Source organism: Budorcas taxicolor, chromosome 14, assembly GCF_023091745.1.
Source record: "Budorcas taxicolor isolate Tak-1 chromosome 14, Takin1.1, whole genome shotgun sequence".
Lineage (NCBI taxonomy): Eukaryota > Metazoa > Chordata > Mammalia > Artiodactyla > Bovidae > Budorcas > Budorcas taxicolor.
In genome coordinates, this window is record NC_068923.1 from 9,915,473 (window position 1) to 9,939,647 (window position 24,175).

Genomic DNA, 24,175 nt, shown 5'->3' on the forward strand with positions numbered 1-24,175 from the left:
AAAAGTAACAAAACAAAAGGTGGCAACAAGTTTCTGGGTTGTCTCCCTCATTATCTCCCTCTTTAAGTGCTGCTGCTGCTGCTGCTGCTGCTGCTGCTGCTGCTGCTGCTAAGTCGTTTCAGTCGTGTCCGAATCTATATGACCCCATAGGGCAGACTAAACCGAGAAATGTGCATCAGATGATATAAGCAAAGCCTTGGAAAGGATCCCATCTTTTTTATCAGAGAAACTTTAAAAACAAAAATTCTGCCAGCCCGAGTGTGTGACGAGAACCCTTATTTTCATGTATGTTTTTTGGGGATGAGAGCTTTTTCCTAATTTTTCTCCTTTTTTTTTTCTTTTAAATTTCCTGGACTTACCATGAAGCAAAGCTGAATTAGGGAATTACACTATTGCTGTGAAGTGGGAGAAGTTGAACACTTCAAATTATTAAAAAAAAAAAAAAAAAAATCCCTGTGACAGAGAATCCTTATTGTTAAAATTAAATACAAAATGGAAATTGGACTTGAGGATCCATTGAGCAAAGACATTTAAACCATGTTAGCAAAACTAAATCTGGTTTATAACATGAACATAAGCAAAACTTAACTTTGGCTCTTTCTTATAAATGTCTGTTATTATTAAATAAGAAAAATTAGTCATCTTTCTAAAAATAGTATGATACAATCATACAACAAACTCCAAACACCTGAAAATCTCCACTGTAATAACCAATCATTGCAAAGGGTAAATAACCCTCTTATTTCATTTATAAATAACCTAGAACTTCATTTCCTGAAGATTTTCATACCAGTCATTGATTTCTAAAGCTTCCAGGTTGCAACTGTTCTTATATGTAAAATGATTTATTGCTAAATGCTAATTATTAATTTAGGGATTCTAGTTTTGCTATTTCTTGATCTTCACAGTCCCTGGTGTCAGAGGTGGGACCCAAAGAAACATGCCAAGGTCTCAGAGGCCACTGAGAGACCAGATGTCTGTAACCCACAGAGCACACTGAGTTCACGGCTTTCCTATTGACCCTGAAATCTGAGGGTGCGTCTCTCTCTCTGCATTTTGAGCTGTACTACTTTAGTGTGTTTACCTACATTTTGTCACTAAAGTCACCCTATTCTGTTCAAAGTTGATGGGGGCAGGGGGAGATATGTGATTCCCTGTGCTTTGTAGTATCTTTTAAAATAACAGTGTTTCTCATAGTATAAAGTCTCTTAGGAAATCTAAAGGCAAGGATGGGTTCTCCCTGGTCTAAAACTCTTTCTCCACCCTTACAAAAACAAACAAACAAAAAAAAAAAAAAAAAAAAACAACCTACTTCCTATATATATGCCCTGTATGGACCAGAGTTTTGCATCTTCCTGGAAAAGGGTGGCATTTTCAATAATTTGCAATTATAGTGGCCACACTGGGGAAACTTTAACTTAAATAAGATAGTTCACCTTAAGAGGCACCCTTAAAAAGAGGGAGCCCAAACCACTTAGATACAATGAAATTCATTCTTTGATTTGCATGCCAAAGTTTCTTTAAAAAACAAAAACAAAAACAAAAACCTAAAAATGGTTCTAAAAGGATCTTTACAGAATGCAAATAAAAAAATATTTAGCAAAGATTTTGGCTATCTAAACAGGTAACCGGAATTTAGTATATTCCCAGAAAAACAATTTGGATCCAGTTATTTTATTTTAGCTTTTATTATGGTGACTGAGTGAGTGAGTGAAGTTGCTTAGTCGTGTCTGACTCTTTGCGACCCCTTGGACTGTAGCCCACCAGGCTCCTCCATCCATGGGATTCTCCAGGCAAGAATACTAGAGTGGGTTGCCATTTCCTTCTCCAGGGGATCTTCCCAACCCAGGGTTTGAACCCAGGTCTCCTGCATTGCAGGCAGACGCTTTAACCTCTGAGCCACCAGGGAAGCCTGGTACCTGAGGCCTGACAACAATTTTAAATGAAAGCTATTTTTGCATACATGTTCATATATGTGAACCTGTGTATAAAGTATACTATGTATAATTTATATTTTCGAAAGAGTTCTATTTGATAGGATTAAAGAAAACTAAACTCTTAAGTAAATACTCCTAGAACTTTCATAATGTAAAAACTAAGTCAAATATTGTACTGTGACTGCATCTGATAATTAGTTCTAAATGCTGCAAAGCACATCTCCAGCTTCTTAGCCAGTCATCAAAGAGCAGACAGCATCTCAGAAGGGTTTGTTGAGCCCCCATCATCACTAACATGGCCAATGTTACCTAACCTCAACATTTTATCTGAGACTCATACTCTACTAACTGCTTGCCACATTCATCTTTTAAACAACTATTTGTTGAATGTTACCATGTTCCAGCTATTGTGTTGTTTCCTGGAAATAAAAGAAAACATAAGGTAAAGATTAACTCTCAATTATTTTGAAATCTAACCTCAGTATTAAACCTTGGCTGTTCAAGCAGATATGATCTTTTGTTGTATTAGTTAAGATGTTTACTTAAATAATGATCTCATTATCTCCATTTGGAAACTTTAGAACTAGGGGTCAGGGTATGGTTATTGATTCAATTGCTTTAAAAGCCATCAAGAATTCAAGATTTTCCTACTCTCTCAACTCTGCAGTCAGCTTGTTTTGAAGTCAAAATCAGAAAAGTACTCTGCCCAAACTGTCCTTACCTAGTTTCATTGTTTAGATAACTACCTTCAGATGAAACTAGCCTCTCCCTTTACAAACTGCCAGAGGACACAAGAAATTATGAGCATATGCCAATATTCTATAATTTTGCTATCATTTGCATAAATATCATGGCCTTCATTGACTGTTAGCCTGAAAACAATGTAGAACATGCAGCAGCCTAACCAACTTCATGACCAAGTTCTCAAAAGGAATTACGAAGCCCTTATTACCTATAGTTCTACTTTTTCCTCACAAGTAATTCCATATTTTAGAATCTGTTCCTTGTAGTCCCCCAAAGTTGGTACTTTATTTTGAATCAATTGAGATATATTTTAATTAAAGTCTCCAGCTGAATGTTCTTACTAGTTGTAGAATCACTCACATAACAGGAGGTTCAGATAAAGAGTCGACTTCAAGGTTAAGTAAGGGAGTCTTCAGGGAGCCAGGTTCTGAGCATCTCCTTGCATTTCTGTGTACACTTTTAGCTTTATCCTAAGTTTGGTACTCTTTATAGTCATGATATAGTTCTACCAGGATATGACATAAAATTCTTCCCTATTTTCAGCTAGAGAGTGAAACTTACTTAACTTTGCTTCCAATGCCAAGAAAGGACAAAATAAGTGACAAAAAATTGAAAATGACAGCCTTACTATTAGCTATTAAACATATAATAATTCTATATTCATAGTATAAGGGAAAATGTTGATAAAGGAATGTGTGTTTATGTAGTGAAATAGTATCTAGATTTCAATAATACTCACCCTTCTCCCCCTAATTTACAATATCACTTGAGACATAGATGCATGATTTGGACAATGTTCAAAAGCTCAGATTTTTGCTGCTAGTTCTATAATAAGATAACTTGGTCATTACATTAGCTCCTCAACATTAGTAATACCTTGCACCCTCCAATTCAGATCTTGGTACACTTTGCATAAGAGAGAGTTTGTATCTGAAGAAGACACAACAGTAAGCAAGAGTATCTACCCCATAGCTCTTGGGCCCTCAATAGTATGCAAAATTCAGAATTTGCCTACTGACTTGATTATAGTAATTACAATCCAGCACAAGACAGGTGATCTCACTTTATGGAAGACAGGAGAACTATATGGATGTGTCAGCCACAGGCCAGTAAAGCCAGAAGTGAGAAAGAAAACATGTGAACAGATTATTTCCCCAGTTTCACCAGGTTTAGTTTTCATCCCTAGTGAACAGTAAGTATAGGGCAACTATACTTTCTAATACTCCTGAAGAGGTCCCAGGGGAAAGATATTCTGATTCATATACAGGAAGAAATCAGAGAGGGAGACATCTGCTTTCTACATTCTGCTGTGCAAAATTCTGCCCAATGCTATCCTTCTCACAGTCCCAAGTTTTTGAGTTCATATGTTCCCTACATGATGGAAGATGTTGTGTTATTATCTGGTTCTGATGGGGCATACAGAATAGAGATCCTTAATCCTCAGTGGGTTGTTCAACTCTTGCCTTTTTGGAGTGCAAATCCCCATAAGGGGATTCAGTTCAGACATTCAGTTGTGTCCGACTCTTTACAACTCCATGGACTGCAAGCATACCATGCCTCCCTGTCCATCACCAACTCCCAAAGTTTACTCAAAGTCATGTACATTGAATCTGTGATGCCATCCAACCATCTCACCTCTGTTGTCCCCTTCTACCACCGTTAATCCTTACCAGCATCAGGGTGTTTCCAAAAGAGTCAGTTATTCGCATCAGGTGGCCAAAGTGTTGGAGTTTGAGCTTCAAGATTAGTCCTTCCAATGAACACCCAAGACTGATCCCCTTTAAGATGAACTGGTTGGATCTCCTTGCAGACGAAGTCACTTTCAAGAGTCTTCTCCAACACCACAGTTCAAAAGCATCAATTCTCTGGCACTCAAATTTCTTTAAAGTTTAACTCTCAAATCTATACATGACTATAGGATAAAACATAGCCTTGACTAGACGGACCTTTGTTAGCAAAGCACTGTCTCTACTTTTTAATATGCTATCTAGGTTGTTCATAACTTTTCTTCCAAGGAATAAGTGTCTTTTAATTTCATGGCTGCAATCACCATCTGCAGTGGTCTTGGAGCCCAAGAAAAGTCTGCTATAGTTTTCACTGTTTCCCCATCTACTTGCCATGAAGTGATGGGACCAGATGCCATGATCTTGTTTTCCAAATGGTGAGCTTAAGCCAACTTTTTCACTCTTCTCTTGCAGTTTTATTAAGAGGCTCTTTAGTTCTTCAATTTCTGCCATAAGGGTGGTGTCAACCTACATATCTGAGGTTATTGATATTCCTCCAGGCAATCGTGATGTCAGCTTTTGCTTCATCAAGCACAGTATTTTTCATGATGTACCCTACATATAAGTTAAATAAGCAGGATGACAATATACAGCCTTGACATACTCCTTTTCCTATTTGAACCATATCTGTTGTTCCATATCCAATTCTAACTGTTGCTTCCTCACCTGCATACAGATTTCTCAAGAGGCAGGTAAGGTAGTCTGGCAATCTCATCTCTTTCAGAATTTTCCAGTTTATGGTGATCCACACAGTCAGAAGAACTAAAAAGCCTCTTGATGAAAGTGAAAGTGGAGAGTGAAAAAGTTGGCTTAAAGCTCAACATTCAGAAAAGGAAGATTACGGCATCTGGTCCCAACACTTGATGGGAAATAGATGGGGAAACAGTGGAAGCAGTGTCAGACTTTATTTGGGGGGGCTCCAAAATCACTGCAGATGGTGACTGCAGCCATGAACTTAAAATGCGCTTACTTCTCAGAAGAAAAGTTATGACCAATCTAGATAGCATATGCAAAAGAACAGACATTACTTTGCCTACAAAGGTCCATCTAGCCAAGGCTATAGTTTTTCCAGTGGTCATGTATAGATGTGAGAGTTGGACTGTGAAGAAAGCTGAGTGCCAAAGAATTGATGTTTCTGAACTGTGGTGTTGGAGAAGACTCTTGAGAGTTCCTTGGACTGCAAGGAGATCCAACCAGTCCATTCTAAAGAAGATCAGCCCTGGATTTCTTTGGAAGGAATGATGCTAAACTGAAACTCCAATACTTTGGCCACCTCATGTGAAGAGTTGACTCATTGGAAAAGACTCTGATGCTGGGAGGGATTGGGGACAGGAGGAGAAGGGAACGGCAGAGGATGAGATGGCTGGATGGCATCACTGAATCGATGGACATGAGTCTGAGTGAACTCCAGGAGTTGGTGATGAACAGGGAGGCCTGGCATGCTGCAATTCATGGGGTCGCAAAGAGTCAGACACGACTGAGTGACTGAACTGAACTGAACACATTCAGAGGCTTTGGCATAGTCAATGAAGCAGTAGATTTTTTTTTCTTTTCTTTTTCTGAAACTCTCTTGCTTTATTGATGATCCAAATGATGTTGGCAATTTGATCTCTGGTTCCTCTAACTTTTCTAAATCCAGTTGGAACATCTGGAAGCTCATGGTTCATGTATTGTTGAAGCCTGGCTTGGAGAATTTTGAGCATTACTTTACTAGCGTATGAGATGAGTGCAATTGAGCAATAGTTTTACCATTCTTTGGCATTGCCTTTATTTGGGATTGGAACGAAAACTGACCTTTTGCAGTCCTAGGGCTATTGCTGAGATTCCAGACTTGCTGGCATATTAAGTGCAGCACTTTCATAGCATCATCTTTGAGGATTTGAAATAGCTCAACAGGAATTCCATCACTTCCACTAGCTTTGTTCGTAGTGATGCCTCCTAAGGCCCACTTGACTTCACAATCCAGGATGTCTGCTCTAAGTGAGTGATCACACCAGCGTGATTATCTGGGCCAGAAAGATATTTTTTGGACAATTCTACTGTGTATTTTTGCCACCTCTTCTTAATATGTTCTGCTTCTGTTAGATCCATATCATTTCTGTCCCTTATTGAGCCCATCTTTGCATGAAATATTCCTTTGGTGTCTTTAATTTTCTTGAAAAGATTTCTAGTCTTTTCTATTCTATTTTTTCCTCAATTTCTTTGCACTATTAAGTGAAGAAGCCTTTCTTAACTCTCCTTGCTTTTCTTTGGAACACTGCATTCAAATGGGTATATCTTTCCTTTCCTCTTTTGCTTTTTTGCTTCTCTTCTTGTCATAGCTTTTTGTAAGACCTCTGCAGATGCCATTTTGCTTTTCTGCATTTCTTTTTCTTGTGAATTGTCTTTATCCCTGTCTCCTGTGCAATGTCAGGAACGTCTATCCATAGTTCATCAGGCACTCTGTCTATCAGAGCTAGACCTATAAATCTATTTTTCACTTCCACTGTATAATCGTAAGGGATTTGATTAAGGACATACCTGAATGATCTAGTGGTTTTCCCTACTTTTTCAATCTAAGTCAGAATTTGGCAATAAGGAGTTCATGATCTGAGCCACAGTCAATTCCTGGTCTTGTTTTTGCTGACTGTATGGAGATTCTTCATCTTTGGCTACAAAAAATATAATCAATCTGATTTTGGTGTTGACCATCTGGTGATGTCCATGTGTAGTGTCTTCTCTTGTGTTGTTGGAAGAGGGTATTTGCTATTACCAGTGTGTTCTCTTCACAAAAGTATATTATTAGTCTTTGCACTGATTTATTCTGTACTCCAAGGAAAAAAATTGCCTGTTACTCCAAGTGTTTCTTGGCTTCCTAATTTGCATTTCTATTCCCCTATAATGAAAGGGAAATCTTTTTCGGGTATTAGGACTAGAAAGTCTTTTAGGTCTTCATACAGCCATTCAACTTGAGCTTCTTCAACATTACTGGTCAGGGCATACACTTGGATTACTGTGATACTGAATGGTTTGCCAGGAAATGAACGGAAATAATTCTGTCATCTTTGAGATTGCATCCAAGGACTGCATTTTGGACTTTTTTTTTTTTTTTTTAACTATGTTGGCTACTCCATTTTTCTAAGATATTTGTGCCCACAGTAGTAGATATAATGGTCATCTGAGTTAAATTCACTCATTCCAATCCATCGTAGTTTGCTGATTTGTAACATTTTGACGTTCACTCTTGCCATGTCTTATTTGACCACTTCCAATTTGCCTTGATTCATGGACCTAACATTCCAGGTTCCTATGCAATATTGCTCTTTATAGCTTCGGACCTTGCTTCTATAACCAGTCACATGCACAACTGGGTGCTGTTTTTGCTTTGTTCAGTCTTTGTGGAGTTATTTATCCACTGATTGCCAGTAACATATTGGACACCTACCAGCCTGGGGAGTTCATCTTTCTGTGTCTTAATTTTTTGCCTTTTCATACTGTTCATGGGGTTGTTAGGCAAGAATATTGAAGTGGTTTTCTGTTCCCTTCTCCAGTGGACCACATTTTGTCAGAACTCTCCACCATGATCTGTCTGTTTTGGCTGGTCCTACACAGCATGACTCATAGTTTCACTGAGTTAGACAAGGCTGTGGTCCATGTATTTATTGATCAGTTTTCTCTGATTGTGGTTTTCAATCTGTCTGCCCTCTGATGGAGAAGGATACGAAGCTTATGGAAGTTTCCTCATGGGAGAGACTTACTGAGGGGGAAACTGTTTTTTACTTATTTTCTATTGTTGGTTAGAGCTGTGTTCCCTCCCTGCTATTTGTCTGGGCCAAAATATGGTGGAGTTAATGAAGATAATGATGATCTCCTTCAAAAGATCCCATGCAAAGGGATTAGAAGAAATTAAAAACTGGAAGGATAAATATACAGTCTGGCTACTACTGTTTATTTTGTATTCACAGTGACCTTTGATGTTCAGAGTCAAGAATGAAGAATTTAAGGATTTCTTCATTTGTGGATTAATTTGTTAAGGCACACATCTATGAACCAAGGGGTTAGAAGAAGGCAATGGAACCATTAATGGTGATTTGGACAGAAATTCCCATATAGGATTTGCCTCTATTATAAAAATCGAACATGATATAATGTTAAACTGGGTACTATGAAATGATGCATTGTAATAAATAGCAGCTGCTCTTTTGTTTATCCACATCCTGAAGCTGCATAGCCAAATGATCCCTGTGCTGTCTTTTCATTACAGTGAATTTTCTAATTAACAGAGTTATTAAGATAAAATGAACATATCATAAATTTTTTCCTTTTAAATGTACAATTCTGTGTTTTCTGATATGTTTACAAAATTGTGCACCCATGACCATTATTAAATTTTAGCATATTTTCTTCCCCCCCAAAAAAAGTAATGTGCATTAGCAATCACTCCTCATCCCTACCTCCCCTGAGCACTTGGAAATCATTGATTTAATTTCTGGGTCTGTAGATTTTCCCATTTTGGAGAATTAATTTAAATGGATTTATAAAATATATGACCTTTGGTAATTGAATTCACTCAGTTTACATAATACAGTCAAGATTTTCCACTTGTTATTTAGTCACTAAATCATGTCCCACCCTTTTATGACCCCAAGGAATGTAGCCAGCTAGGCTCCTCTATCCATGGGATCTCCCAGGCAAGAATACTGGAGTGGGTTGCCATTTCTTTCTACAGGGCATTTTCTGACCCAGGGGTCAAATCCACATCTCCTGCATTGACAGGTGGTTTCTTTACCACTGAACCAACAGGAAACCCCATAAACTTTTCATGTTACGGCATGATTAGTGCTACATTCTATTTCATTTCTGAATAAAATTTCATTGTACAGATATGCCATGTTTTGCTTACTTGTTCATCAATTTTTTTGTTAGATGTGTTGTTATGTGGGCTTCCCTGGTGGCTTAGAGGGTAAAGCATCTGACTGCAATGCAGGAGACCCGGGTTCAATCCCTGGGTTGGGAAGATCCCCTGGAGAAGGACATGGCAACCCACTCCAGTACTCTTGCCTGGAAAATCCCATGGATGGAGGAGCCTTGTAGGCTACAGTCTATGGGGTCACAAAGAGTCGGACACGACTGAGCGATGACATGTGTGTTGTATATATGCTATTATGAATAATATTGCTTTGGTCAATTAATCACAGATTTTTGCATCCCCATATATTTTCAGTTCTTTTTGCTATGTTCCTAGGAGTGGAAATATTTGGTTATATGGTAAATCAATGTCTAGAATTTTGAGGAACTGTCCCAAAGTGGCTGCCTCACATACAATCTTACTGGCAATGTATAAAAGTTCAGATTTCTCCAAATTTTCATCAGCTCTTTTTTTTTTTTTTTTTTTTTGGTCTCTCTTTTTAAGTTTAGCTATTTTACTGGGGTTGAAACAAAAGCACTTCATTGTGCTTTGATAGGCATTCCCCTACTGACTATTGATGTTGAAAATATTACAGTTTGTCTAATCACCGTTTCTGTACATTTCTGGGAGAAATATCTGTTAAATCATTTGCCTACTTTTCAGTTTTTTATCTTTTATCATAACTTTAAGAGTATATGTTCTGAGTATCAGTCTCATCAGATATATAATTTGTAAATATTTTCCCATTATATAAGCTATAATTTCACCATTTTTTATTTATTATTCATAAATCTGGCTGCACATTGGGTCCTAGCTGCATGCAAACTTAGTTATAGCATACAGGATCTAGTTTCCTGACCAGGGATCAAATCCAGCCCCCCTGCATTGAGAGCACAAAGCCTGAGTGACTGGACCACCAGGGAAGTCCCCACTTCACTCTTTTTTTCTTTTTTAAATATATCAGTTCTTTGAAACAGAACATTTTTTTTTTTGTTTGTTTAGAGTATCTTTAAATTTATTTCTCATTTTATTTATTTATTTATTTTAATCATTTTTTTTAATTTTAAAATCTTTAATTCTTACATGTGTTCCCAAACATGAACCCCCCTCCCACCTCCCTCCCCATAACATCTCTGTGGGTCATCCCCATGCACCAGCCCCAAGCATGCTGTATCCTGCGTCAGAACATTTTTTAAAATGATGATGCATTTCTAATTATTTTACCTATGTCACATGGGCTTTTGATGTCATATATAAGAAGTCATCATCTAATTCAAGATTCAAAGGTTGATTTATATTTTTTCCTCTAAGAACTCTACAGCTTTACTCTTAAATTTCCATATATAAAACTTTAAATTTTTATATTGTATGATTTAATATAGTATGATTTAATATATTCTTCTAAATTTATCCTTTGTGGCTTATATCTAGTTGTCTCACACTGTTTTAAAAAATTGTTTAATTGTCTTGGCATCCTTATCCAATATCAACAGACTATAGATGTGAAGATTTATTTCTGAACTGACAAATCTATTCCATTGTCCTATACATCATTATACCAGCACCACACTATCATAATTATTGCATTTTAAAATTAGTTTTGAAGAAATGTGAGTCTTCTAACTTAATTTTTCTTCTGCAATATTGTTTTGAACATTCTGAGTCCCTTGCATTTTCAAGTGAGTTTGGTGATCAGGTTGCCAGTTTCTGCAAAAAAAAGTCATTTGGGATTTCAAAGGGGATTTCACTGAATATTATATCACCTTAGGGAATAATGCCATCTTAATAATGTTAAGTCTTTCAGTCAGTGAACAAGGAATATATTTATTTAGATCTTTAATTTGTTTCCATGATGTTTTGCAATTCTCAGTGTATAGGTTTCAAGCTTTGTTAATTTTTTTCCTCAGCATTGTGTTCTTGTTGATACTATTTTAACTGTAATTATTTTCTTAATTCAACTTTGGATTGCTCTTGAATTGCTCTTCAAATTTGTATTGCTAATGAAGAGAAATACAATTGATTTTTATTTATTGGTGTTAAACAATATAACCTTGCTGAACTCTTTGATAAGTTCACAATCTTTTTGTAGATTTCTTGGAAATTTCTACAAAAAAGGATCACATCATTTCAAAAAAAGAGAGTTATACGTATTTTGTTTTTCCAGTCAGAATGTCTTTTATTTCTTTTTCCTTAGTAGTTCCTCTGACTACAGCCTTAAGAATAAGGTGGAATTAAAGTGATAAGAATAGGCATTAGAGTATTCTTCCTTCTCTTAGTGGCCCAATGATCAGTGTTTCACTGTTAATTGTGCATTTTTCATAGAAGATTTTTATCAGGTTGAGGAAGTTCCATTAGGTCCATAGTGTTTTTGAGTCTTTGTTTTATTTAGGTTTTAATCTTGAGAGGTACAGACATCTCTCAATATCCATGAAGGATTTGTTCCAAGATACCAAAATCTATGGGTGCTTGAATCCCTGATACAAAATGGCAAAGTGTTTACATCCAAACTACATACATCTTCCTGTATGCTTCATCTCATCTTTAGATTAATTATAATGCCTAGGATAATAATACTGCATATGTAAATGGTTTTAAATACAATGCAAATACTATGTAAATGTTTATTGCCATGTAACAAGTTTAAGCTTTGCTCTTTGCCATACTGTGGAATTATTTTTTTTCGAATAGTTTTGATCCATGGTTCATGAAATCTGCAGATGCAGAAGTAGGATATGGAGGGCTGACAGTTGACTTTTGTCAAATATACTTCCTACATATTGAGATGATAATGTGGTCTTGTTCTTAATTCCATAGAAATGGTGATTTTTTTTAAAATTTTAATTCTGAACCCACCTTGCAAGATATATCCACATTATTGTGGTATTCAATCCTTTTTACAGTTTGCTTGATATGGTGTTCTGATATTAAGATTTTTGCATCTATATTCATAAGTGTATTTTTCTGTAGACTTCATAGGGTTGTATTTGTCTGATTTTTGTGCTATGGTAATCCTAACTTCAAGGTCTGTCTAGTCAAGGCTATGGTTTTTCCAGTGGTCATGTATGGGTGTGAGAGTTGAACTGTGAAGAAAGCTGAGCGCTGAAGAATTGATGCTTTTGAAGTGTGGTGTTGGAGAAGACTCTTGAGGGTCCCTTGGACTGCAAGGAGATCCAACAAGTCCATTCTAAAGGCGATCAATCCTGGGTGTTCATTGGAAGGACTGATGCTGAAGCTGAAACTTCAATACTTTTGAGAGGGTAACAGTCAGGAAGGCCAGGGGTCTCCAAATGAAGGAAATAGCTTACAAGTGTCTGACATTTTTATCTCTCTTAAGTGGTAGGAGGAAACAAACTAGTGATATTCTTTTCCTTCTCTATACAAATTTAAAAGGAGGTTCCTCTTAAAATTCTGTGTTGCCATGACACCTGGTTTCACCTGAAGTTGACTATTCTCAAAGTTGGCTTAAAGCTCAACATTCAGAAAACGAAGATCACGGCATCCGGTCCCATCACTTCATGGCAAATAGATGGGAAAACAGTGGAAACAGTGTCAGACTTTATTTTGGGGGCTCCAAAATCACTGCCGATGGTGATACAGCCATGAAATTAAAAGACGCTTACTCCTTGGAAGAAAAGTTATGACCAACCTATATAGTATATTCAAAAGCAGAGACATTACTTTGCCGACTAAGGTCCATCTAGTCAAGGCTATGGTTTTTCCTGTGGTCATGTATGGGTGTGAGAGTTGGACTGTGAAGAAGGCTGAATGCCGAAGAATTGATGCTTTTGAACTGTGGTGTTGGAGAAGACTCTTGAGGGTCCCTTGGACTGCAAGGAGATCCAACCATCCCATTCTGAAGGAGATCAGCCCTGGGATTTTTTTGGAAGTAATGATGCTAAAGCTGAAGCTCCAGTACTTTGGCCACCTCATGCGAACAATTGATTCATTGGAAAAGACTCTGATGCTGGGAGGGATTGGGGTCAGGAGAAAAAGGGGATGACCGAGGATGAGATAGCTGGATGGCATCACTGACTCAATGGACGTGAGTCTGAGTGAGCTCTGGGAGATTTTGATGGATTGGGAGGCCTGGCGTGCTGCGATTCCTGGGGTCACAAAGAGTCGGACATGACTGAGCGACTGAACTGAACTGAACTAAATATTGTCAGATCTAGAGATAACCAATGCCTTTTTCTTATGGAAATGTTTATCTTAAACTATGCTAATATACTATGCATTTACCCTAAACTCTGTCTTCAAGTTGGTTCCACCTTTTGGCTCAGAACCTACTTGATAAACCAAGATGTTATACTCAGATATTGTTCCTCTAATCTATGTAAATGAAACTATTTGTATGGTGATCTGCCCTTCTTCAAGATTCAAGTTAATCATTTTATGGCCCAGGATAAATCATTTGGTTTCAAGATTATCCCAAAATGCATCTTATGGGTGAGGGGCCTGGTGCCATTCTGAGTTTTGAGACATTCCTTTCTTTCATTAACAGACTGCTTGTGATTATATGGAGAAGGAAATGACAATCCACTCCAGCAATCTTGCCTGGAAAATCACATGGACGGAGGAGCCTGATAGGCTACAGTCCAATGGGTCGCAAAGAGTTGGACACGACTGAGCGACTTCATTCTTTCATTCATTCAGTGACTATATAACACCCAGTTGAAGACTAGCAGGAGGGTACTCTTTCTTCCCCCATTCTGATGCCTATGTCAGAAGCTTTCTTTACCTCCTTTATACTTTAATAAAACTTTGTTACACAAAAGCTCTGAATGATCAAGCCTTGTTTCGGACCCTGGATTAAATTCTTCTCCTCTGGGGAACAAGAATCCCGGTGTTGTGATTCAACAACAACCTTTCACTTTGGCCACCTCATGCAAAGAGTTGACTCATTGGAAAAGATCCTGATGCTGGGAGGGATTGGAGGTAGGAGGAGAAGTGGACGACAAAGGATGAGATGGCTGGATGGTATCACTGACCTAATGAACATTAGGTTGAGTGAACTCCATGAGTTGGTGATGGACAGGGAGGCGTGGTGTGCTATGATTCATGGGGTCGCAAAGAGTCGAACACCACTGAGCAACTGAACTGAACTGAACTGAATCTTAACGTCATAGAATATGTTAGGAATTCCCCCCCCCCTCCTTCTTTTTCTGGAAATTTATGAACAACTGGTGTTATATTTTCTTTTAACTGTATTGTCGAATTCACCAGTAATCTAGAATTAGGTTTACTTTTTGGGAAGTTTTTGGTTATTAATTCAATATCTTGAGATAAATTCAGATTTTATGTTTCTTCTTGCATCAGTATCAGTAATTTTTTTCTTTCAAAGGAATTTGTCCATTTTATCTGTGTTTGTTTAATTTATTGCATGCAGATGTTCATAGTGCTTTCTCATATTCATTTTTATATGCCTCTTTTATTACCCAGTGGTGATCTGAGTCTCCCTTTATTAAAAAAATAGTTTTAATAAGATAAAGTTTCATTAGTCTTATTTCTACATCTAATAAACCAATTTTGATTTTTATGTTTTTTACTAGTAATCCAACATCTCGGCAACTCAAAGACAGTTTTATTAATTTAATTATTGTGTTTTAGACCATGCTTTCCTATCTTTTGTGTGACTTTTTTTTTTCTTTTTTGTTAAATCTAGACATGCTAAATAGCGTAATTTAGTAATGTTTGATGTCACATTCTCCACTTTGTTCTCCAGTTTATTTGCTCTTGCTGCTGTTGTTGTTCTTGTTGCTCCTGTTTCTTTTTTATTTAACAGCTTTCCTACAGTTTGTAAAGTCTATATTCTGTGTCATCTGTGGGCACTGAGGCCTCAGTTCAGTTGGTTAAACTGTCAGGTCATAATTGGACAGATGTTTCCTTGTCCTAATCTACTGTCTTCTCGTTTTTATTTGGAAGGTCTCGGTATGTATTTGGAGTCTGACTTTAAGACTCTATCATGTAATTTCCATCTTGGCCTTTGTGTTCATTTCCTGCTTGAGCAGAGCCTCAGTAACAGCCAGGGATGAGAGTTCCAGGCCTTGTCAGGTTATTCCTGGCATATATAGCCTTGCACATGCCCACAGATTTTCAGCTTCCCAGGAACATATCTCAGATTTCAGAGTTTCATATGTATATCTCTTTGGCTTTATTGTTGAGTACTCCTCCTCAGTCATCTGTGATGTGAGACAATTGCTGTTTATTTTATTAATAAGATGTACCCAAGCAAAAGACTCTTTACTCACAGTGAACAAAACCTTAGTCAGGTCAATTAAGCTGAACCCAATAACTAGGACTTTCAATGAACTGCACTACAGGACAAGTGCTGACAATCCCTTGGGACTGGGACTTTGGTGGAGCTCCTAACGTGTTCTGCCTTCTATAAGGATGCTGCACTGTTGGTTTTCACAGCTACTGTGATTGTGAGGTTAGTTTATTTTTTATGTTGTTTATTTTTGAGACTACCAAGATGCTGGTAATGGAAGGATGAGAATAGGACAATTGAAAATGTTACAACATTTGCTATTTCTTTTGTAGTTCTTTTTCTTCAATAAATGTTTCTTGGATTATTGAAAACCTTTGGCTAATTTCCAGAATAGTGAGATAGTTTTGCTAATTTCTCAATCCTTTTAAAAGAAGTAGACTTTTGCAGGTCCTCACATGTCTTTCTAGAAGTGCTTCCCAGTGACTAACTTCTAAAACACTTCATAAATAAATATGGAAGCTTGAGGACAATATTTTTGTCTCTTTTTAAAACTAATTTTCCTTGATTCCTAGTGGCTGCCACACATATGGGGACTCAATAAATATTAGTTGAACAAATTAATTTATTGACATTTTTGTTGACAAAATGAAAGTCAATATGAATTAAATATCAAGAAAAGTTGATTGAGTGCACATAGCATATTGAAAAGACTAACGCCAGCATTTTTTGGCTGTGACTCTGGCCAGCTATATGTTTATCACTTGCTCCACACTATTTAAGTTAACCTTCACAACAACCACCTTCACTTTCACTGAAGTTAGAAATATCCTGTAACCTTCTCAAAGAAATACAGTTAGCAAGTGGTTGAATGAGGAGTGAAAACAAGAAACTAATTCTGGAAGCAAATTTGTGTATATAATATAATATTGCCAATTCCCCAAACATTGAATTTGAGAACGTTAAAATGTCATGGAAAATATCAGGGGATAGATTTATATATAGAAAAGATGCAAGCAAATTCCAGAAGTAAAATTTTTATTTTATATTCTTTTTTCTAACATAAACCTGACCAGTTTGGAATTTTAAAATAGTAATTTACCTACACCATAGATTGAAATAACTAGATTCATTTTTCATCACTCAGGGGAGTCCTGTAAAAATCAGCTGCTTACATGACAGAAAGCACAGTCCTCTCTGAGACAGCAGACAACTTCCCCTCTACTTGGCCTATCTAGGGCTTTCCCCTGTCTCTGCTGCCACTGTCAAGACTCTCCTCTATCCCTTCCTTCTCTCAGTGCTGTGGTTTATGCTGCTAATACCTTCCAGTATGATACATATAACAAAATATGATTATGTGATGAAATATAATTTCATTTAATTACTGTGTTTGATTGTATCTGCTCCCTGCTTTAAATTCCAATGACTCTGCATTGTTTGAATCACAGATTTTAAACTATTCCATCACAGGAGACTCCAATATCCAATCCTAATCAGAATTGTTTCTTCTTCTTTGCTACTTCCATCAAACATCGATTTACTATTATTTGAAAATATATGCCACTGAAGTTGAAAGTAAAGGTTTTGAGTTTAAATCTAAAATGTTTTGCCTTCAGATTTCCTTGCTGTCCCTATTGAGGTGGGTGGACGTGCTTAGTAATGTCACTTTTATGAGTTTCATTTTGTTCATCTATTAGATGGAACAGATTATACCATGTTGACAAGATTATGGATAAGACTTACTGGTGTAATGAATATATTTAGCATAGTGTAAGTAAGAGTTGGATTGTGAAGAAGGCTGAGTGCTGAAGAATTGATGCGTTTGAACTGTGGTGTTGGAGAAGACTCTTGAGAGTCCCTTGGACTGCAAGGAGATTCAATCAGTCCATTCTGAAGGAGATCAGCCCTAGGATTTCTTTGGAGGGAATGATGCTAAAGCTGAAACTCCAGTACTTTGGCCACCTCATGCGAAGAGTTGACTCATTGGAAAAGACTCTGATGCTGGGAGGGATTGGGGGCAGGAGGAGAGGGGATGACAGAGGATGAGATGGCTGGATGGCATCACTGACTCGATGTATGTGAGTCTGAGTGAACTCCGGGAGTTAGTGATGGACAGGGAGGCCTGGCGTGCTGCAATTCATGGGGTCTCAAAGAGTCGGACACGACTGAGCAACTGAACTGAACTGAACTGAAGCTCCACCTGGAGAAGGAAATTGCAACCCACTCCAGTACACTTGCCTCCTCTCCCATGGACAGAGGAGCCTGGTGCGCTATAGTCCATGGGGTTGCAAAGAGTTGGACACGACTGAGTGACTAAGCACACAAGCTCCATAAGTTCCTAGTATTTGGTAACTCATAATTGTAAATCCAGGTTTGGTCTCTCACACGTTTGCTTCAGCTGTGGCAGCTCTACTTCTCTTGCTTCATGTTGGAAAGAAAGTTATAGGATCCTTTGTCTTCTCTCTGTCCCACAAAGTCAGGACTGGTACTGAGAGCTTCTGCTTTATTTTCTCTAGGTCAATGCCCTGAAAGGCCCCGATTGTACATCTTTTCCCAGGGAAGCAAAGCCCAGCTGGTGCTATCCATGGCTGTCTGGAGGAGCTCATGCAAGCCTCTTCACAGACTGCCTTTCTGTGGGTACCTGCTTCCCACTGAAGGTAGTGCAGGGTGCTGGCTGTACTGATAACAGAATGCGGGCATCCTCAGATGAGAGGCCTCTTTTGTGCACTGTTATTGAAGGAGCCCATGAGTAAGCTGTAGGATCTATGACTATTTGTTGAGGTCCACATACTATTTGCTGTGAGCTTTTACACTTTTTCTCTGCTCCTGGTTGTCCCCACAATCTTCAATTACACTGATCCCCTTAGTAGTTTAGGTGGGGTGACACAGAATTGGGTCACTGGGGCAAAATCCATAGTACTGAGGCATGTGGGTGGTCACTTTGTTATTCACTTTCTCATGGGAAAGAGTGCCGAACAAGAGTACCTTTCTTGGCTTTTGGGGGATGGAGTCTTACAGGTAGAGTGAAACTATCACACAGGTGAAGTGAAACTTCTTACCCCTTCAGAGTGTCTATTCTCAAATGGTTTGCTCTTCAAGTGCTGGGATCTCCAGACTTCCTTGAAGGTAATTCTTGTTCATAGCCAGTTTTTATAATCAGTGTTTTAAACAGGGGGTGGGATAGGGAATGAGCGCTGGATCCTCCAATTCTACCATCTTGATGATGTTAACACACTGTTCTCTTTTCCTCCTTAACCAGACATTACTTTATCTCCATCCTTTTTATGCAGCATCTCTTCACCATGAATTTGCCTATTTTGTGGGAATATTTGTCTTTCTAGTTTAATGAGATTCTGTATAGTGAGTCCCTGAGAGCTGAGACTTAGTGGATCTTTCTCACTGTGTCCTACAATACCCAGTGCTTATTAGTTACTCAATAAAGTTTAGTTAAATAGAATTGTTTCCACCTTGCAAGACAACTATTTTCAGATAACTACTTTGCCTTGGCATTTTTAGGCTTTTATGAGATTTTGTGTTGCAGATTTTATAAGGTGTTGTTTTGATTCCTATTTGCTCACCCTTGATTTTCTAGGCACAGCTGTTATCATCCCTTTGTATGCACAGTACACAAGCTTTCTGATGGAATAATTCCTTATATGTCAGTCTGTAAAAGTACTGGCGAAGAACTTTTAATCAATATTTACTGTCAGATGGCCATTTATTTAGTTTACATTTTGTGAATATATTTAGATTGTCTTCCTTTGCAGACATCAATTATTTATATTGAATCATATGAGATAAGCATTTATTCTTTTTTGTGTCTTGCTATTGTAAATTTAAAATTATTGTTGCTGTCTTGGCCACACTTCTTGTCAGGCTCTTTTTGTCATTGACATCATTTTTCCCAAAGAAGCTTGCACATCCCTAGATATAATGTACAGCTCTTAGCTCCTTTTTCTGCACTGAGCTGAACTCCTACAGATTTGGATAGACATACTACTAGAGTATCTGACTGGGGGTGGAAGTGGACACACATTTAACTTTCTCTATTTCATCTCATTAATATACCCTTTATCATAGTGTCTGCAGTAAGCTAAAATCTATTCCTCTCTGTTTCTCAAGTGCTATATTATTTTGGTCAGTGGGCTTATATTTATAGGACATGCTTTATGTCTCATTCAACATTAATGAATAGATTCATTAATTGAGAAATATTATTAAGAATTCTGCTTTATATATTCAGGAAAATTATATTGAGAAATTGGAAAAGATTATACAAGGCATAAGTAATATCATAACCACATATATTTGGACAACTGCTCTGTTTGATAACTTTTAATATTATCTAGTCTAATGGATTACAGATCGCTGGTAAAACATTAAGTTGGAATACATCAGGTCTGTGTGTCAGGTATTTCCAGAAGAGTCTAGTACTTGAATAATGAAACTACATAGAAACTGCCCTCACTAACTCTAGTTGGCACCACCCAATCTGTTATGGATCTGAATAGAACATAAGAGTAGAAGGGTGAGTGTGCTCTCTGCTTAAGCTGGAATACTGTTTTCTCTGGCCCTCTGATGTCGGTGCACCTTGTCCATAAGCCTGCAGACTCAGACTGGGTCTTATCCCACTAACCCTTTAATCCTGAACCTTGATCTTGGACTGGAACTCATAGCATCACATTATCTGGTTCTCTCTACCACTGAATTTCCTGGGCTTCCAGCTTACAGATGGTGGGAAATCTCACCCTCTCGAAGCACAAAAACGCATCCATTATCATAAATTTATATATATATATATATATATATATATATGCATCTCTGTGTATTCATCTCTATGTATCTATCTTGTAGGTTCTGTTTCTTCTGAAAACACTGACTAATATAACTGAAAATTTCTATTTTCTTGACAGACTGCAGTTTGTTTATGCATATATTATAGATATTTGGAAATTTTTTGAGAAACAGGGCAAGATAACTATAATCACAGTATCACAAAGAAATACATAGTTGGTTGTCACCATTACACTTTCTGTTTCCTGTCAACTTTTTGTGTGTGTGGTTTTTTTTTTTTTATGTATTCTTTTTCCTTTCATTCTCATAAGTCATTTTCCCTCCATTAATCTATTCACTCCAATTGATAACATCAAATTATTAATTACTGTTAAGTCATGTCTGACTCTTTGCAGCCCCCTTGACTGTAGCATTCCAGGCTGCCCTGTGCTTCACTATCTTTTGGAGTTTGCTCAGATTCATGTCTCTTGAGTCGATGATGATATCAAACGATCTCATCCTTTGTCACCCACTTCTGCTCCTGCACTAAATCTTTCCCAGCATCAGGGTCTTTTCCAATGAGTTGGCTCTTGACATCAGGTGGCCAAAGTATTGGATTTTCAGCTTCAGGATCAGTCCTTTCAATGAACATTCAGAGTTGATTTCCTGGTTTGATTAGTCTCACCAGCTTTGACTGGTTTGATCTCTTTGCTGTCCAAGGGACTGTCAAGGGTCTCCTTCACCACCAATTCAAAAGCATCCTTTCTTCAGTGTTCAGCATTCTTTATGGTCCATTTCTTAGACTTGTACCTTATTTCTGGAAATACCTTAGCTTTGACTATATGGACTTTATGGGCAATGTAATGTCTTTGTTTTTTAATACACTGTCTAGATTTCAGTTTAGTAACTCAATTGTGTCCGACTCATTGTAACTCCATGGACTGCAGCTCGCCAGGTTCCCCTATCCACAACCAATTCGCAGAGTTTGCTCAAACTCAGGTGCATTGAGTCAGTGATGACATCAACCATCTCATCTTCTGTTGTCCCCTTCTCCTCCCGCCTTCAAACTTTCCCAGCATCAGGGTCTTTTCCAATGAATTACTTCTTTGCATCAGGTGGCCAAAGTATTGAAGCTTTGGTATCAGTCCTTCCGGTGGATATTCAGGACTGATTAACCTTAGGATTGATTGATTTGATATCCTTGCAGTCCAGGGGGATTCTCAAGAGTCTTCTCCAACACCACAATTTAGAACCATCAATTCTTTAGCACTAAGCTTTCTTTATAATCCAACTTTCACATCAATACATGATTACTGGAAAAACCACACTTTTGACTAGATGGACCTTTGTTGGCAAAATAATATCTCTGCTTTTTAATATGCTGTCTAGGGTGGTCATAACTTTTCTTCCAAGGAGCAAGCGTCTTTTAATTTCATGGTGCAGTCACAATATGTAGTGATTTTGAAAACCAAAAAATAAAGTCTGTCACTGCTTCCACTGTTTCTCCATCTATTTGCCATGAAGGGATGGAACCTGAAGCCATGATCTTAGTTTTCTGAATGTTCAGCTTTAAGTCAACTTTTCCACTCTTCTCTTTAACTTTCATCAAAAAGCCCTTTAGTTCTTCTTTTCTTTTGCCATTACTGTGGTGTCATCTGCATATCTCAGGTTTTTGATATTTCTCCCAGCAATCTTGAGTCCATCTTATGTTTCATCCAGTCTGATATTTCACATCATTTAATTTGCATATAAGTTAAATAAGCAGGATGACACTATTCACCCTTGACCTACTCTTTTCCCAATTTTGAACCAGTCCATTGTTCCAATATCTGGTTCTAACTGTTGCTTCCTGACCTGCATACAGGTTTCTCAGGAGGTAGGTAAGGTTGTCTGGATTTCCCATCTCTTTAAGAATTTTCAAGTTTGTGGTGATCCACACAGTCAAAGGCTTTAGCATATCCAGTGAAGAACACATAAGTGTTTTTCTGGCATTTTCTTGCTTTTTCTATAACTCAACAGATGTTGGCAATTTGATCTCTTATTCCTCTGCCTTTTCTAAACACAGCTTGTACATCTGGAAGTTCTTGGTTCACGTACTGTTGAAGCCTAGCTTGAAGGATTTTGACTATTACATTGCTAGCATGTGAAATGAGTGGAATTACTATTATGCAATTAAAATACTTCTAATTTGAAAATAAAATTTCATGGTGATAATTAAATGTCTGGAAATGATTTAGTTTATGAAATAGCACTCAGTTCAGTTCAGTTCAGTTCAGTCACTCAGTCATGTCCGACTCTTTGCATCCTTGACGTTCTCCTTTTCCTATTTGTAACCAGTCTGTTGTTCCATGTCCAGTTCTAACTGTTGCTTCATGACATGCATATAGGTTTCTCAAGAGGCAGGTCAGATGGTCTGGTATTCCCATTTCTTTCAGAACTTTCCACAGTTTACTGTGATCCACACAAACAAAGGCTTTAGCATTTTTAGATTTAGCTAAAGGTTTAAGCTTTGGCATAGTCAACAAAACAGAAATATATGTTTGTTTGTTTTTTTCCTGAAATATTCTTGATTTTTTGATGATCCAGTGGTATTGGCAGTTTGATCTCTCGTTCCTCTGCCTTTTCTGAAACCACCTTGAACATCTGGAAGTTCACAGTTCACGTATTGCTGAAGCCTGGCTTGGAGAATTTTGAGCATTACTTTACTAGTATGTGAGATGAGTGCAATTGTGCGGTAGTTTAAGTATTTTTGGCATTGCTTTTCTTTGGGATTGAAATGAAAATAGCCCTACTAAACATTTAAATGGGCAAGAAGAAGACTTCGCTATAATTATACAATTTCTGTTTCAAGCACAGATTATTTAGGAACAATGATATAATGTGGAAATAAACATTACTGGGTTATAAAATATTGAATATCCTCAGAACTTGAAGGAATTTAGTGCAATTAAAAGTGTAAATCATATATTAAAATGTCAATTTCCAAAGACAAATAGAATCAAGAAACTAGAGCATTTGACTTTTATTTTTAAAGTAGAACTGTTAATTTCAAATAGGAAAATATACCTTAATGCATCTAAGTCAATTTTTTTTACATATAGTATATGGGATGTTGGCCTGAAGTATAAGTTGAGTGTGTGTTTCCAGAAGACAGCACACCTATGCTTTGGTCTGAAGGGTACAGTAGAAATACTAATATTTTCAAAAAGTAAACTAGAAATTAATGAGAAACTATAACCCTGTTTTTGTAAAATACCTACATTTTTACACTGAGAATTTTCTATCGGATATAGAAAGAAAATTCAAAAATAAAGGACCTAACATGTAACAAAGATGATTACAATGCCTCACTGTAAAACTGACTTTTTTGAGGACAATCCAATATTGACAGTCATGAGGCACTTAGAATTTTATGCAGGCAATTTTATTCCCCCCTTTATTTTACAAACTTGTGTAAATTTATAATTTAATTATTCAATTAGGCATTTATATATTTTAGACATTAACACCACTGTCTATATCATTATTCATAAAAAAAAAAAAAAATAGTTATCTACCAGGCTAGAAAGAGACAGAAATGGAATAATTTAACCTATTTCAATGTTAATTGTAAAGGTGTAACTTAACTCTTATATCATAAAAGGTAAATAGATTAAGCTAAGCTAAGTCATCTCAGTCGTGTCCAACTCTGTGTGACCCCAAAGATGGCAGCCCATCAGGCTCCCCCGTCCCTGGGATTCTCCAGGCAAGAACACTGGAGTGGGTTGCCATTTCCTTCTCCATGATAATGAAGCCTTAATATTAAGCTATGCTAATTCAAGGATATAGCATAATGGTATATATG